Below are 13,680 nucleotides of genomic sequence, written 5' to 3'. Positions count from 1 at the left end.
CCCAGCCCGCACCTGCGCCGGGCGCAGGGAAGGTCTGGCTGCATGCGTCCGCGGGGGTCTCCGGGTTTGCGCGCACGGCCCCGTGCAGGCCCGGGATACGCAGGCGGCAGACGGCACCCGGCCGCTCACCCTCGGGTCCCGCGCGCGGCTGCTTTCGCCCCCGAGGCTCTCCCTCCCGGTCCCTCTCCACTCCTGCACTTCCTCCTTCTTGCTCTTTCAGTTTCCTCTTTGCTTTATTGCTTGATCCAACCAACTTACACTTCTAAGGCACTTGGAATGAAGTCGCAAATCAAACAGGGTTCTCTGGCTCACGGGGAAGTCATTCGCTCTTGTGACCCGCGTGCCTGGCCTCGGGCTGAGCCCCGAGCGAGCGTGGCCCCTGTCCGCTGGGAGTCCCAGGGCGAGGACACGCGCTTCGCCCGTTATCGCAAGTCTGGGTCTGGTCACCCGCTGGGGCCGCGCAGAGTGGCAGGAAGGAAAAACGCGGGGCAGAATGTGTGTGTCAAACCGGGGACCTGAGGCGGTGGGATGGGGCCCCGAGGAGGTCTGTGGGAGACAGGAGCTGAGTGGCTCCGGGATGTGTTACGGACTCCAAGGGAACAGTGCGTGGGTGGGTTCTCGGGGCATGGAGTGGGATGGCCTGCCCACCACCCATCTGTCGCTGTCCTAGAACCTACTGCTTTCATGTTCCAGAATTCGTATTTGTTGTGGCCTAGAATCCTCCTCATTTGGATTCAGGATCCACCTTTCAACCTGCTGCCCGAATCCACCCCGTGCTTGGTCTAAGAACCTCTCTCTATGATGGAGGCCGGGAACCCACCTCCAGATGTCATAGAGCCCACCCTCTCCTGCCTTGAATTCACATCATCTCTGTCACCCCTCCCCTTTCACAGTTCCACAGGCAGAACAACAGTTTTTCTCTTTTGTTTTACTAAAATAAAACGCATACATTGGGCAACCATAAAATGCACCCAGTTTTGCTCAAAATGCGGGTCATCAGCACAGGCACAGGACTTAGAAAGGCTTAAACGGGACCTCTTTCTCTGCCGTCTGCCCGCAGTTGATGAGCTTTGGTAGGTTAGAGAAGGTAGGGAGACATTTGTCCTGCTTCATGTTTGGAAAGTTACTCAAAGTTATTCATTCGGTTACAGCACCACCATGGCAGACTAGACAAAGAAAGCTATTTTTCAGATGGTTGTAAATGTGTGCTCCATTCCTGGACCGTACCATCTGTAATACATTATGAATTAATACTGTTTGCAAATCCTGTCATTATCTTTGACCAGTGCAATTAACCTTGCTCTGTATTTGTTAGGACTATGTATTTGTTCAGAGGCAATATTATACACACCGTTTTGCTAACCCTGCTGGCCATTTCACTTTTTTTAATTTGCTGGGAGTCTTGAAAATGAAAATGACTCAGGGCCATTGTCAAGCTCCGTGACCTTAGAAGGTGAGTTCTGCCAGAAAAGGGTAACCAGGTCTTCCAGCATGTCACTGTACTAATGGAGAAGCGGAGAGGAGGACCAAGTGCATCTAAATTGCCTGCCTTCAGCGTGGCTGCCACCTGCAGCTCCCACCCTCTCTGTCTTGCCTGGGGCAGTCGTTCCAGCCCACTGTGACACTTCACAGCCTATCATTACTCCATCTCAGACACACGGGGCCACCCAGTTCCCAGCGCTGGCACACTCTCTCTGGGGCCCACAGCAAGAGTATGCCTTGCTCCATCAAGGTGGCAGCAAGCAGGAAGGGTGTGTGTAGGCGGGAGAAAAGGCTCCATTGGTGCATTCAATGAACTGGTATGGTTACTATGCATAGCAATTTGGTATTCTTTGTTAAAGCAGTAAAGACGTGTACACATTTAAGAAGCAACAGTTTCATTGCTTTCATTGTGTCAACATAGAGAGGTTCTAAGGCAGATAGAGGAAGTGTTGTGTTTTCATGTGATAGAAAGCTGTGATGCTGTTAAAAGGACGTAGAGAAGCCGGGCTTTGTGGTCCACGCCTGTAATCTCAGAGTACAGGAGGCTGAGGCAGGAGGACAGTGAGTTTAAAGCCTGTCAGAGCGACAGAATGAGACCCCATCTAAAAACAACAAGAAAAGAAAGGATGAGGGGTAGCTCTAAATTACAAAGTGAAAAAAGCAGACTTACACGTATACTTGTGGTCTCACCTGCCTAGGACACACACACACACACACACACACACACACACACACATACACAAGTATGCACCTTCATTTATTTGACAACAGGGTGGGAAAGCATGAGGGAATACACTACTATGTTCTTTGGTTTAAGCTCAAAATGCTACATGTTTACAAATGCAAAATATACTACACAGAAGAAGTACTTCAAATCCATAGAGTTCTAACTTCTGGAAAGGCCTAGAATGAAAAAGAATTGGGAATTGTGGACAAGGGGACCTCCTGCATTTTCTGTAGTGTTTGCATTGGATATTTTTAAAAGCATTTAAATGCCCCCAGAATGCGCAAGAAGGTACTAGGATTATCCACTCCCCTTGTCCTTTGACCACTTAGTTCCCTGTTCTTTTTAAAAATTACTCTTGAATTTTAAAAATAAATGAATATTTATTTATTTATTATTTCCTCTGTTCTTAAGACAGCCAGAAATTTATAACAAATTTCTTATTCTTCTTTCCAGGAGCATGCTATGCATTTGCAAATGGACAGAATAATTTTACTTTCTTTCCCCTTCTGTGTTTAATTTGTTTTGTTTTTTTTGTTTGTTTGTTTTGTTTTTTGTTTTTTTTTTTTTTTCTCCGGTACCGGGAACCGAACTCACGACCTTGCGCTTGCCAGTCAGGCGCTTTTGCCGCTGAGCTAAATCCCCAGCCCCTTCTGTGTTTAATTTGTCATGCAGAATTGGCAGCAATCAAAATAAGTTACCATAAGGGACTGGTTAAATATAAATACCCACGGGATAACCTGTTATACAGCTACTTATAATCATATTTTTGAAAATAGTTTCATGATCTAAAAACATTTTGATCAGTTGAAAAAGTATGTTATGGTTTATATCTGGATGCTCCCCGAAAGCCTCTTGTGGTCATAGGTGGGGATTGGGAGGTGATTGGATCACAGGGGTGTGATCCTCATCAGTGGATTATTCTACTAATGTGTTTATAGCTAAATGTGATCTTGGGAGGTAGAGCTTGACTGGAGGAGGTGGATCACTGGGGATGTGGCCCAGAAGAGTGTGTCTCCCTCCCACATCCCTTAATCTCTTCCTGCTTCCCCCCACCACACGCCATGAGCTGTTTCTCCTCTACCTTGCTCCGCTACCAAGCTGTCCTGCCTTGGAGCTAGCTGACTATGGACTGAAATATCTACAAACTGGGAACCAAAATAAACCTTTCCTCCTTAGAGTTGTGGGTGTTGGGTATTGTGCCTTAGTGACAAGAAAGTAAGACAAAGGAGGTGACAAATCTATTTATTGAATATATCTTCAGTTAACAGTTTTTACAGTGCTGTAGATTTCCAGTTAAATCTTTTCTCCTTTCTTTTTCTTTCTTGCTTTCGTCCTTCTCTAGTGCATGTTTGTAGTAGAGGATAATGACGTTTCTTTTGGGGAATTGCTACACTCATGTAACATACTTTGATCATTTTCAATCCCTTTACCCACCTCTCCTTCTCCTCCCCATCCCTGATCTCCTGCCCCAGTCCAAGTGTATCCCTTCTAGTTTCCTATCAGCTGTCATTTATTTATTTATCTGTTTATTTATTTATTTATTTATTTATTTATTTATATTTCAGGTTTCTCATAGAAGAGAAAATGTGATATTTTGCTTTCTGAATCTAGTTTATTTTGCTTCTGAGTTCACCTTTGTGAAAGGGGTATTCCTGTTATTTGTGATATTAAAATGGATTTTTTAAATAAAAATTTAAATAACATTAAAAATTATTTTCTAAGCAAAGGATTGGTCAACACTAGATTTCTTAACAGACTACATCATATTAACAAATTAAAGGGGTATGACTACTCTATCATCCTAATAGAGAAAGCATCTGACAAGTCAAACATCCATTTGTGATTAAAAAGCCTACAAACTGGGAATATAAGGATCTTTTAAAATTTGATTAAAGCTGGGGATATAGCTCAGCGACACAGTGCCTGCCTGGCAAGTGCTAGGTCCTGAGTTCAATTCCCAGTACCAAAAATAAAATTTTTTGATTAAAATTATCTGTGAAAATTTATCACACTACATATCAGTATTCCTCAGGAGCATAGACACAAAATCCTTAACAAAAAATTATCAAATCAAATCCAGCAGCATTAGAAAGAATAACACATCTGTATAAGGAAGAATTTGGCTTGTTTCTGGCCCAGTTCCTGGGAGGTGACCTTTAAACCCTTGGAGTTTCCTGAATGGTGACAGTATCTTTATCTTTACTATTATTATTTTTTCTTCTTGTGGTACAGTGGATAGAATTCAGGGCATCACTCATGCTAGGCAAGTGCTCTACCACTGAGCTACATCCTCAGCCCCAAGAGTGTCTTCATTATTTGAGATGGGCCCCTCAGGCCCCACCCGAGAGTTAGTGCTAATGAGATAACTCAAGGGGCTCCTGGTTAATTTATCCTAATGGGATGATTCCAGATGGGGGTTGGCTGCACCAGAAAGACCAACTATGTGATTAGAGAGTTGGGATTTGAGCTCAACGAGACCAGCTGTATATCTCCAGGGAAAGGATGGGGCTAGAATATGAGGTCAGCCACATGCAATGATTCAATCATAGCTGCATAATGACGCCTCAGTAAAAATTCTATATCCTGAGGCTTGGGGGAAGCCTCATGTTCAGGACCTTCCCAGACCTTGTGCTGAGGCTCTTCGCTGGTGGTGATTTGTGTCCTTTGATATGAAAAGACTATAATTTTAAGTGTAATGCTTTTTTTGAATTTGGTGAGTCATTTTACTGAATGATCAGACCTGAGGGAGTCTCTTGGAACCCCCAAATTTACATCCAGCTTGTAAGAACGAAGGTTGGCCTGGGGGCTCCCATACTCGAAGCTGGTGTTTCAAGTGGGCACAGTCTTGTAAAGAAATATACCCTCAGGCTTGTAGTTTGTGTTCAATTCAATGTCATATTGCCAAGCTGGGTAACCCATGAGTACAAGGCTGGTTCAACGTTGGAAATTAATCTTGCAGCTCACCTTATTGATACAATTACTTAAATACCCTGTGATCATCTTAAATGTACAGAAAAAGAATTTGACAAAATTCAACACCCTTTCATCATTAAGAACTCTCAACAAACTAGGAGTGGAACTATGTCAATTTGATGAGGAGAATTCAGATAAAATTATGAGGTCTCCTAAAAGTGTAGTAAAAGTATTATTTTGCAGAACTTTTGTTCCACTTTGTCTTTGTGCAGGTGTGAGCATGTGTGCATATCGCACTAGGTCCCCGTGCGATAATTAAGGTACATTTCTGATCGTGGTGGTAGTCAGGTAAGTTTGAAAGCCTTTGCCCTGGAGAAGTTCTCAGAGTAAGATACTATGTTCAAGAATGTTCACTGCAATATTTTGTGGAAAATTGGGGGCAATGAAAGTTCATCCAGAGGAATATGCACATATAAATTCACATTAAAAAGATGATATAGTAGTTAAAATACACAAGCTAAAACTAAATGCCTGAACACAGCTAAAGCTCTGAAGCATAGTGTTCCATCAGAAAAGCAAATTACAGAGTAGAATGTGTAGCATTTTATACATATGAATTTTCTTCCCAGGGGAAAAAGTATGCATTAGTATATATATTAATAGAAAAACATTTGCATGGGGTTGCTTAATACAAATTCAGGGCAGTAGTTCTTTCTGAAGAAAAAGGAAGGCAGAGAGGAAACAGGACTTGAGAAGGACAAGGGGAACTTCAATAATATTTGTGGTATTTTATTCCTTTAACAATACTAAAGCTGCTAAGTCATGCTAGTATCGCCTCTCACTGCAACAGCCTAAATCAGGGATTGGAAAACTTTAGCTTAGAAAACAAATCTGGCTTGCCACATGTTTTGTTAATAAAATTTTATTAGAATATGGTGCACACATTTATTTACATATTGTATGTATATACTGCTTTTAGGAAGTAATGACAGAAAAGTAGCTACGGAGATGATGGGCGCAAAAAAGTAAAACCAAAGCAATAAAACAGAATGTAAAGATTTGGTAAAGGTGACTGGTAAGTTTACATACGTAAATGTCTTCTATTTTCTCTCTGCATGGTTGAAATATTATACCGTTGTAAATTATAACCTGGTATTTTGACTAGGTAAAATTAACTTTGTTTTTGAAAGCTTGTGTTATGCATGTCCAATACAACTCGGGTTATTTGGAGGTACGTGAGAGCAAGCATTTCAAGCGTGTTTCAACTTTGAGGTCCCATGAGACAGTGAGAGCAGGAGACAGAGAAAGTGGGGGGACAGATGCAGGTTCATGTTTCCCAGTTGTTTTTCTCTGAGCACCTTGTCCCTTTTCTGGTTTACACATTGTCCTGCATGTGGAAGCTAAAAGATCCTAAGAGTAAAATAAGTTAACAAGCCACTATCCTAGGTTACTCCGAATAAAATCTAGGAAGCTTTGCTTTAGGAAATAATGAGATAAACTGGAGTTGGAAATTCTAGAGATAAGTTTGCATACCCCACTCCAAATGGGTTTATCATGCTGGATGATACGATGTGGCTGGTTGGCATAGATGCATGAGTAATTCTATCCATCCAGAAAACAGGGTTACATGCAGGTGTTACAAAGTGATGAGTGTGTTCCAAGCACAAATCTAAGTCACCTTGAGCTGATCCAATAAAGTGCTACTAACACCTATTTGGGGTTTGAACAGATAGTGAGCTTCCTGCTTGGAGTGCGGGTAGGTGGACGCAGACAGTAGCCTATTGCTCGTGAAGCCAGGGAAAGAAAAAGACACTAGAATAAGTAGATCAATTAGACCTCTTCCCAAAGCTGACTGGAGCTTCTGCCTCCTGTCACTGAGTCACCCTGCTCTTGCTTCACCCCATTACCATCATCCAGATCACTCCAGTCATCCCACGCTCTCAGAAGGCACTGGGAAGGCTACGATTCAGTACTCTGTGCTTGCAGCTTGGACCTAGGTGTGATAATGTTCCAAGGTTGTGGGAGCTTTGAGAGGTGAAGCCTAGTGCGAGGTGATTAAATTGCTGGAGTGCAGACCTCAGGAAGGATTAATGTCGTTGTCAAAGGATCCTTGTTAATTCCTATGAGAGCAAGGTATTGTAAAAAGAGAAAGGCTGGGCCAGGCATAGTGGCAGGCACCTGGAATCCCAGCACTTGGGAAGCTAAGGCAGGAGGATTGTCACAAGTTCAAGGCCAGCCTGGGCTCCATAGTGAATTCAAGAGCAGCCTGGACTGCATAGTGAGACCCGATCTCAAAAAAACCACACCTCCCCTGAAAAGAAAAAGAGCAGGGCTGGCCCTAGTATCTCTCTGCTTTTTGTCTTGCCATGTGATCCCTCCCTCTTGCACATGCCCTCGACATAATGCCATATTATGACAGAGCAAGAAATAGGACCCTCCCCAGAAACCAAACTGATAGACTGTTAAAATGTAGATTTTCAGCTTCCAAAATCATGCGCTAAGTAAACCTTTCTTCCTTACAAGGCCTCTAACTTCAGGTATTTTGTTATAACAACAGAAAACTAATAACATTTGGCATAGGAAGTAGATACGAGCGCCTCCGCATATCCCAGATGGAAAAACAGAGATGAGAAATGAGGCCAGGTTCCAATAAAATTTTGAGAGAGTCAGCCCCATACAAAACTTGGAATTGAATTCCGCACCTAAATAAACTAGATCTTTGACGACATGCTTCATTTCCTACATCCATGAACCTTCCTTGGTGGTAATAGGCTATGACCAGTTATAGACTAACGTTTTTGCACTCCACTGAGGGTGACATTAGAATTATTTAACAACCAGTACACCATAATGTTGGCCATCAGGATAGTTGCTGGCTGTAAAAACAGGCATAACTTTATCAATTCAGAAAGACCTACACCAGCCTTAGATCAAGTGACACAGAAATTTAATTTTCGACATTTCAGACATGCTGCATCTGAGCCTGGGAGCAGACGTGCACCTTAGTGTTTCCCAACTGGCATGGACAAATTTCCTCCTGTTCTGATAGCATGTTTTCTCTGTTCCCAACAGAGAGAAATTCAACATATCAGCTCCTTCTAAACTCCAAGAAGCCTATTGGGAAGGCTAATCATTTTTCCATTCACTGATTCAACACATAATTATTGAGTGTATAGCATGCTAAACCCACTGACTAAATAGCAGCCATTGAATACAGGCAGCCTCCGGGTTACACGCAGCACAGAGATATGTTTAGTGTGATCTGGATAGGTTTTTCTTTTTTTTTAAATCCACATTTAAAAATTAGGGAACACTACATAAAAAATAAAAATTTCCAGCTCATCTTGAAAAATGGCAAAATCTGTTCACAATGGGCCCGATTTCTGTGCAATAATAAATTGGCTGGTGTGTGGTTTGCTGTATAGCCACTCAGTGCCCATTGCCTCCAAGTACCAGTGGCGACTGTCACCTGCCGCCCTCACTGTCTCCGCTCTGTGTGAGCATGTGAGCATTCACAGCAAGGAAACCCTTCCCTGCTTCCATGCCTCTGTCAGAAGTGAGGAAACGAAAGCCAGAGCAAGGGCTGCGTGATTTTTATGAGCTTGGCCCCTTCCCCTGTTTATGATACCTGTCATGTTCCATAGACACTTGAGTTTGTAGCTCCCAGAGCACAAGGATGCCAAATATTTTTTAAAATGAATGTCAGCCTCAGGAGTTTACAGGAGTGAGGATTAAACTTGACAGCCTGTGTGAATCCCCACCCAGGCCCTGGTAGCAGGCAGAGTGAAGGAACGCAAAGGCTTGAAAGTGAGAACCAGCCTGCAGTGTTTGGGGAAGAACAGCAAGGCGCTGTGGCGGGGCAGATGCGAGGGAGCATGGAGGGCGACGATTGTGGAAACTTGGACTTTATCCTGAGTGCTGGGGCATGGATTCCACTCAGTTCCTCCACATGGTCCTTCTCAGACTCGGCTCTTGGCATCCCACGCAGGTTAGGGTGGCAGCAAGGGCAGCAGAAAAGAGAGGAGGTGGGTGCTGTATTGTGTGCTTTTACCGATGCTAGTAGCGTGACTCAGACACATAGAAGTGAGGCAATGGCAGCTCCCATTGAGTCTTTTCAATAAGGTTGAGTAAAGGAATTAGGCAATGTTATGGTTTGAATATGAAGACTCCCTCAGGGCTCATGTGTTAAGGATTTGATCCCCAATACGGCAGTGTTTAGAGGTGAGGCCTAGAGAGGTGGCTGGACTATAAGGGTACTAATGTCATCAAAGGATTAATCCACTAAGTTCACTAGTGAAGGTGCTGTTACGAGGAGGGGGGCGCTCTTGAAGGAAGAAGGTCCCTGGAAGTGAGTCTTTAAAGGGTGTGTCTTTTCTTGGAATTTTCCCTGGCCCCCTGCTTCCTGGCTGCCATGAGCTGAGCAGCTTTCCTCCGACATACCCTTTCACCACGATGATGTTTCTGCCTTGGATCCAGGCGACCACGGACCTCTGAAGCTGTAAGCCAAAGTAAATGCTTCCTTCTTTAAGTTATGCATGTTAGGTGCTTCTCCCCAGCAATGGAAAGGTGGCAAACACGGGCAGATTTGTGTGTGTGTGTGTGTGTGTTATACTGGAGACTGAACTCAGGGGCATTCTACCACTGAGCTGTATCCCCAGCTTTTTAAATTTTTTTTTTTTTCAGAGCGGTCTTGCCAAGTTGCCCAAGTGGAATTTGAACTTGCAGTCCTCCTCCTTCAGCCCCTCCAGAGTGCTTGGATTACAGACATATACCACTCAAAGGCAAGACTGAAGGACACATCAGGATGGCACAGTGCCCCACAGCTAGTCATGGAGAAAGTAATAGTTACCCCAAGGGGGTAACTGAATGACCACAGGGGGAGGAATGGCAACCAGAACTTGGAGAGAGAGAGAGACAGAGACAGAGACAGAGACAGACAGAGACAGATAGAGACAGACAGAGACAGAGAGAAAGAGAAAAGGCTTAGAGAAAGCTGGGGGAAGTGGGAGGAACCTCTGACTGTTGTTTTCTTATCTCCTACCCAGGTTCCCATGGGCTGTCTCCATCTGGAAACCAAAGAAGAGGAGCCCATTGGTGGTGTTCACATAGTCAGCCTCCTGGGCATTGAGATCAAGATGGCCAGGCAGTAGCCATTTAAGATCCAAGAGGAAGATATCAGCTTACCACCCAAGACACAGGACAAATACGTCATACCCTAGATTGGAGCTGTAGGGCTAAGACTCAGCTGCGATGTCTGCTAGCAACAAAATATAATCCGATTCCTCCAACTTCAGTGCAGAGCAACTTCCTGGTTTCAGGAAGCTCAGGGGCCAAAGCAAGGGAAAATTTTGCCATCTGGTATTGGAGATAAACTATTCAAATGCCAAGACAGAACAGCCAAGATACAGCAAGAGGCACCTTCGATTGGTCGGCTATCTCTCGAGAGATGTCCCTGATCTGCTATTACTGGGACCTGCCACTCCTGTAAAATGCTGCCTGGAGATGACTCACCCAGTCAGTGTCCAAACCACTGCTTCTGCAGCACACCACCCCATTCCCTTGTTTTCCTCCCTCTTTCTGCAGCTGCAATCTGAGAAGCATTTGGAGTCCCCAGGGAGGAACCCTGGGACCTGGATTCAGCATCCTTGCCTGGCCAGCTGCCTTTGTACACTGCAGGTAGCCAGAATTTCTTGAATCCCAGGGAGAAAGAAGCAAGTCTGAGACCAGACAGTGTAGGTTACCTTGTCACTGGTCCCATTCCTAGAGGGAGCAAGGTGAGTCACCTGAATCAATGTTATAAGCTCAGACCCAGCAGATGAATTTAGGACAGCTCCATGGAGCTACATGTGCTGTGCATTTCTCATTAATTAATTTGATTTGCATGCACTTGGGAGTTTGCAGAAGCCTGAATTAGGTGCACCAGGATTCAGTCCAGTTTTCTTTCTATAATTTTTTTTGTGCAAGGTTCTTTTTTGCTGTCTTTTTGTCTGTATTTTTCCCTTGCTTGTACTTGTCTAAAGTGGTAATTTATCAGCCCTGCCAGATTCTATCTCATTGCTTCAGTGGTGGAGTAGGAGGGTGGTCAGGTCACGATGTGATTGTTATAAACTCAACCTACCGTTTGACACATTTGACCTACCTAGAATTGAAAGGCTGTGTACTCAAAGTTCCTCTGAGTCTTCAGCAGGCAAAGTTGTCATGATTTCTGTCAACCTGAAATGCACTGTTCAGAATTTTTGCCTTTACAAACTCTTGCTTGCATTGGTTAGGGAAAATAAAGAACTTTGGACTCAGATAGAGGGTTGAGTCCTATACCCAGTTCTACCCATCCCTGGCTATGTGGCCTTGGACATATATTACTTGTACTTTCTGGGCCTCCATTGTCCATCTGTAACAAGGGGATTTTACTAACCTCAGAGTACTGTAGTGAATACAAATCACTAACACACACTAGAGTTTAAGGAAGATCAAACATTTTAGTGTCCTGTGTTGTCAACCTCCTTATCCTCCAGAGTACACACACACATTTTTAACCTTTTTGGTGCAAGCTGCTCACTCGTGGATCTTGCCCCAGGAACCATTACAGTTTGCCTGAACATGAACTTCATCTTTGTTCATGGACCTCACTATTCCTTCATGCAGCTGTCACCCAGCCCTCCCCAACACTTTGGCCACACTGAGTCATAGAGTGTCATGCTGGCAGTGCCCTGTTGGTTTGGGAAGTTGTAGATTCAGAGCCATGAGTTGGAAGAACAGGTGAGGGATTGTGGAATATGCAAGAATGGGAGAGACTGGGGCTCAGTAGCAGCTGTGAAACACTGTGGAATTGCTGAAACAGCCAGGGAATGAAAACTAGGCCTCCCTAATGGGACCACACAGGGAATGTTGAAGGAATTCACTTGGAACCTGGGAAGTCCTCAGTAAATATGAGAGAATGGATGGGTTTGGATGAAGAGATGGACTGGTTAAATGGACGAGCCAGTGGTGGCTTTGGCAGGACTAAGCTCCTGCCCAAATGCCCCTTATCAGAAGGGACCTTCTTGACCTTTGACAGACACCAATGTTTAACCTGTCCCCTTGAGCTCCAGCCAGCCTGGCCTTCCCAAAATGATCCCTCTTAGATTGCATATTTGTTATATAATTATCTGCTTATTTTTTGCCTCTGCCATCAGGATGTGAACTCCACAAGGGCAGATACTTTGTCTCTTCTGTTCTCTCCTTCATCTTCCATACTTGGAACAGAGCTAGGCACAAGGCACTGGCTCAGTCAGTACATCTAAATTAATGATTAAATACAAGAGCAAGACATGGGTAAGTGAGGATAAGGCTGCCTGGGGAAGAGACCGGCAGTGGTTCTCAAATGTACACAACCTCAGACTCACTGGAGGCTGAGACGACATGCAGATTCCCTGGCTTGGATCCTAACCACTAGTTCAGAGTCTCCAGGCTGGATCCTGGGAACCTGCATTGATCAGCTCAGGTGATTGGATTTGGTTGTGGATGTTTCGAGGATTGCACTGAAAAATACTGGACTTGCTTTATAGAAATGGATGGATTCTTCCAGTGATACCACTTTTCTACATGGACTTCTCTCTGCTTGTCTCAGAATCCCTTTGCAACATGTAAACACTGGATTTAATAGCTCTTCACATCTTCGTAGATCACCTGGGTGAGGCCTGCCCAAAACAAGCTGAAGAAAAGAAAGATACAACTTTCTCCAGATTGCTCAATCCAAAAAATGATGCTCTAGCCTCCCCCAACACTCCTTCCCATATGTTTTACTTGCTTGCACACTACTGAAATACTTTTTATCTTTGGATCTTTACTGTTTGCTACCTAATAGTCTCTGTTTCCTTCTTTCCAAATGATTTTCTGGGTTAAATTGCTCACTCTAGAGAGTAAACTTCAAGGACACAAATTGCAGCTTCTGTTTTAGTGCCAGCTGTTCTATTAATGCTCTTAACTCATTGACCAATTAACAGACACAGCTGGGCCCTGAGTAAGTGCTTGAAACATGAAAATGATGACAAATGCAATACCAACAACAGCTTGTCGGAAACACAGCCTCCAGTTTTCTCTCTTTCCCTAAGACCCATGACTTGGTATAAGAAAAGAGGGATTTGCTTAGTGTTATGTAACTTTCACTTTCTCTCCCCTTCTCTTTTGCTTTCTTTCTTAAACTATCAACAGTATTTGTCCCTAAAGGAATTGCTTCAGTTAGCCTCAGGAAGAATATGCCCTCAGTATATGTTTAAGTGGACACAAAGAGATGGGATTTCGTCGAAAGAGCAAGAGAAGAAGCTAGCACATTTGCCTCCACTGATTTCCTTCACATTAAAGGTGTGTGCTGGCAGGTCAGGTGGTTTATGGAAATGATATTTCATTCCTATGTCCATCGCTGATGACCAGAGCAGTGGTTGGAGAGGGAAAGTACCCAGCTGGGGCTGTTTGCTGAAGGGAGTAATGATGGTGGTGAGGGTGGTGATGATGGTAGTAGCAATGATGTCACATGATGATGGTACTGGTAGTGATGTGTGTCTATGCATGTGTGTCGTAGC

At 44.0% G+C, this 13,680-nt stretch overlaps 1 long non-coding RNA gene across 1 annotated transcript; it reads left to right on the top strand.

Annotated features, from left to right (window-relative positions):
- The first annotated feature begins 280 nt into the window (after positions 1-280).
- On the top strand, positions 281-9,844 carry LOC102014112. Its single transcript, XR_262807.2, has 4 exons — positions 281-495; positions 5,395-5,470; positions 6,102-6,197; positions 9,806-9,844. It is a non-coding gene; the product is annotated as an uncharacterized LOC102014112 (long non-coding RNA).
- The last annotated feature ends 3,836 nt before the right edge of the window (positions 9,845-13,680 follow it).

This window comes from Chinchilla lanigera, unplaced genomic scaffold, assembly GCF_000276665.1.
Source record: "Chinchilla lanigera isolate Chin_1 unplaced genomic scaffold, ChiLan1.0 scaffold00054, whole genome shotgun sequence".
Taxonomy (NCBI): domain Eukaryota; kingdom Metazoa; phylum Chordata; class Mammalia; order Rodentia; family Chinchillidae; genus Chinchilla; species Chinchilla lanigera.
Note: the sequence above shows the minus strand (reverse complement) of the source record. Positions and strands in the feature narration are given on the sequence as shown.